We start from the raw sequence: 4,859 nt of genomic DNA on the forward strand, positions 1-4,859 counted from the left end.
GCCGCTGTTTTTGTCCTGACTAGTATTGAATTACATCTTAGGTACTTTCTTTAATTATCTAAATTAACTTTTATTGTCGCTAGTTTAGCTCTGGTTCGTAATAATTTTGTTTCAGTTAGTTGGTGGTTTTACATCATACATGCGCACGTAGTCCACGTATTTCCCGTGAGGTGTCTTCTTTTGTAGCTGGCTGTTCACGTGTGCGCATTGTATCCATCTCCAGAGCTTAGTCTCTGTTTCGTCTTGTTTTTAACGTTTAATAATAGATGTAGCTACGGTGCTTGGCTATTGAGAGAAGTCCCTTTGCTAAACATTTAATTTTTTATACTATAACTTAAGTGAATACTAATTATTCTTTGCAGTTTAACGCTCACAATTACGCCCTTTGGCATAACTGAGGGAATGACTGAAGCCAGTGAATCATGATGAGACAATTAGTGAAGTGAAAATGTTTGATGAAACTGGAGTATCCCGAGAAATGGTAATTCTTGTATACACCTGTCTAAAAATCTTATTGTACCTTGTGCTAAATATTAAAGTTTATCTATTACCGATTTGAATCCCCTCAAGAGCCGACATTGTACTGCAGTATCCCTTTGACACATGGGTAGTGATTGTTACACTGCTTAAAATGACGTACATTTGTGTTAAACTTTTATACTGATTTTTGCTTTCATTTGCTTCTAGAACATTACAACAATAGTTTTTGGTGGTTTTAATTACCTAGGTACACTAAGCCGCAGTTACAGTGGACAGTGCAATTTTAGACGCATTATTATTCTATTGCTAATATTATTCGATCTCTATTGCACAATAGACTTTGTGTTTATCGAAATTTAAGTGTGTGTTTATTACAGTACATTTCTCTCATTTTGCTACAGTCAATAGTTACTATTTATGTAGCGTTTATTATTCTATTGCTATAGTATTCAATCCGTGTTCAGGATAGACGCTTATGCCAGGTGTTTTATATTGCTCCAGTTTCGCAGGAAATATTTTCACTATTTGTGAGTTATGAGAAAGTAAAAGAAAAAGGTTTTAAAAGAAAACGACTAAAGAAAAGAAAAATAATCGCTAAACATCACAGCCACTTCTTGACGATTTTGAAAGACATAACTCAACGTGGTACAAACATTCACGGACGGATATTTCCCAGCGGGAGATGTGTCCTGTTGACGTTGTTTGAGTGCTGTTTTGTGGTTTACTGAGGAAAGGAACCGAACCTTTGAGTTTCTTAAACTGTACTTGAGAAAAGCGAAGGAACCCTACACAAGGTCCGTAATTGGACTACGGTTATTTATAACTCATATCATTTCGTGTATAGCGAAGGGTTATTATTATTATTATTATTATTATTATTATTATTATTATTATTATTATTATTATTATTATTATTATTATTATTATTATTATTATTATTATTATTTAATATAATTCACAAAGGAAGCAAAGAAACAAGCTCTGACGCATTGAAACTGTTTAAAAGGCTTACTGATAACTTAACATAACAGTATGAAAAAACGCTCGCTAATTTCCAAAATCAAAAACCTCAATTATAAAACTCTAAGTCATCTTCAACCTTGTGTTTATATATATGTCATCATCATCATTATAGGTATTCTGCCCTTATTGGCAGGTCACTTGCCGTAGCTGAGAACCTTCCATGCTCCACGGTCTTCCACTAACTTCTTCTTCTTCACGTATGAACTTTCTATTTATATATCGTCGATTAATTGTAGCCTCTTTTGTCCTCTCCCTCTCTTTCCTGCCACCATACCCTCTAGCACGTCCCTCATGATACGGTTAACTTTAAAATCTTTAACGGAAATTTTTGTGAGTCCTGTTCAATTTCGCTAGGTAGCTGTTATTATATGCTTATGCCAGAAATGTTTCTCTGAGTATATTTATTCTTTATTGACAGATACTAGGCGCATTCTTTTTATTTGTAAATTTATCTATATTAATATTATATATAAATTAATATTATATAGTGTGTAAGTATATTTTAATTTCACATACTGCCTGTGAGCTGTTTCAACCCGAAGAAACCAAATGTACTCAAGAAGCTTTGGAGGCTTACGGAGCTGAAAATATTAAAAGCGACCTTGCGTTTATCAATACTCATTTCAGTTCATGGGGTCTGCAGTGGCTCAGTGGTAGAGCGTTCACCTCTGGTGTTTGGGGTCCTGGGTTCAAACCCTGCTCCCGCCAAGCGAACTTTGTGGTGGAAAAACACCGTGTGCGTGGGTTTTCTCGGTGTTCTTCCGTTTCCTTCCTCCCACTTTCTTCATTCCACCATTTCATTCGTCTCTCATCATCACCGTCTCCTTTAGCATAACCGTCGGATGTAAAACTCAAAAATTTCATTTCATTTCCGTTTTAGTTCAATTTCAAAAATCATAACGAGATTAGAAAACCGATTATTAGAACTTTGTAGTGCATTTGAGCAGTTTGATTCAATAACGAAACAGACGCCACCAAGACCAATCGGACAAGAATTCCTTCGAAACGCACAGTCAATAGAAGCGAAAAATTCTGGCATAAAATTATTGTCTGATGTAAATAAAGTGTTCCTGGGAACAACGACTCACGAATTTCAGATTTATCGGCACCTTTTTTCTCTACGTATAATAAAATTCCACATTTAACTTTAACTTTTGAATGGTGCATATTTACAATTTTTAGTACATAGGCCTATTTGCATATTTTCGTAATTTTTAACGCATATTTGCATGCATTTTTTGCCGTTTTTTAGTGCATATCTATCCGAAGTCTACTTATAAGTGACGGGCTTAAGATTGTAGATGCCGACAATGTCCACAAATCTGTATAAATAAATCAAAAATTTATAATCACAGAAATACCTTGAGGATGGGGAAGTCAGGTACATCATAAGCAAAGTTAAATCTTTAATTATATTCTTGTATTAATGTTAATAAAAGGAGATAATCACGAAATAGCACAATTAATTTGGAAGTTTCCTGGAAAGGAGAAAAAAATATTCTGTACTTTACAACATCTAAGTGGAGTGTAAAGTTCGACGACGGTGCACATGAAAATTAGCGATGAGTGCAAGAGTCCTGGTCTTGCAGTTTTTGCAACAGTCTTGCATGTAAGACCAAAACCAAGACCAAGACCAAGACCAGGACTCAGCAATCCGCATACGTTAAAATGAAAGACAACCGGAAAATCATAACTCACATAACTAGCTCTGGCTCTCAAATTTTGCTCTTCAGTCCAAATATAAAATCATTTTCGGTATCGGTATCAAGGAGAATCAATCAAGAGGAGAAGCAAAGAAAAACACATTTGTTATTACCAGTGGCGTATTTACGATTTTGTTTCGGGAGGGGCTTTGCTAACTTTCGGGGGGGCTTTGCCTGGAAATTTAAAAATTCTGCAAGATATTTCATTTACTTTACTATACTAAGTAAGATTTCGGGGGGGGGGCTTAAGCCCGGAAGTCATCCCCCTAAATACGCCACTGGTTATTACACATAATTATTCAATTTAATTTAAAGTTAAATATTTCAATTTTTAATCATGCTCTAATAAAAACATAATCCACAGGTTTTCTATTATTCCATTTCTTGTTGACTTCACATATTGTCAACATCAGATACTATTAACCTCGCATGCCAAGTATCTAGCTTTTCACATTGCTTTAGTTATCAGTAGTGATGAGCGCAAAAGTCTTGGTCTTGCAGTTTTTACAAGAGTCTTGCATGCAACGCCAAGACCAAGACCAAGTCCAAGACAGGAATACCGATGCAGGACCAAGACCAAGTCCAAGTCCAAGACCATACCTGCAAGACCAAGACCAAGACCAAGACTCTTGCGCAAGAGTCTTGCATAAGTACTGGTCATTGGCGGATTAAACCAAACGTCTAGGGAGGGGCTCTTGGTTGTGGAGTGGGATATGTTTCCCGAAATCCCCCAAAAAGAAAGAGAAAACGGATTCAGGAAAAGAGGGTAAAATATATAATTGCTGCGGAATTTTCGCCACAATGCCCCCTCCCTCGAAAAGATTTTCTGTCTACAGGTCTGGTCGTGGCTGTGCTTTACTAAATATTTTGCTAGAAAAATATCAGGTTAAATATTTTTTAGAACGCTCATAATGTTTCTGTATTTTAGTAAAATGAATTAAACAAAGGGGCAAAAGAACTTAGAAGCTACACTCAAAACACGCTTTTCGATGAATACCACCCAAGGCGTATCTGTCGATATAATATTGTCGCGATCTACGACAATGTCCCTATGACAATGTCTCTATGACAAAACGCTTTTCGCCAGAACGAGATCGCAACCATGTTTTCAGTCGGTGCAATGTGGATTAAGATCGTTCTGCACTGGCCATGCTCGAATGCAGGGTTACAAGTTGAGTTGATGAGTTAAACGTCCCTTTCAGCAGCAAAGCTGTATGAGACCTACTGATTTACGTGGAATCCGTACCACAGAGTTACAAGTATGCGCAGCAGTTTTCGAATAGTCACGTGAAGATCTTCGTCGCTGGTTGGCAAGGCCTCCAACGCAATGCGTGATAGAGTTCCCCCTTCTTCTTTAATTCTCTTCCATTTAGAAGTGCAGATTGCAAATTCAGAACTAAAGAGGGAAAACAGCATTTTTCCTTGAGTTCCGATAGTTTTGTAAAATCTTTCTGCTAGAATGCGGAAGTTGTTGCTCAGAGTTTAATCAGTTGCGCGTGTTGGCAATAAAATGTTCAGTCCGTATACATTGAAAACTTCCTGTCAAAACGAGTTTTGAGATCCTCAACAACCGACTCTATAAACTGAATGTAGACAGTTCTTCAGTAGTAAAATGTCGTGTCATCTGCCCTGAAGTTCGTACGATGTGTTTGT

This window comes from Thermobia domestica, chromosome 11, assembly GCF_964235325.1.
Source record: "Thermobia domestica chromosome 11, izTheDome1.hap1.1, whole genome shotgun sequence".
Lineage (NCBI taxonomy): Eukaryota > Metazoa > Arthropoda > Insecta > Zygentoma > Lepismatidae > Thermobia > Thermobia domestica.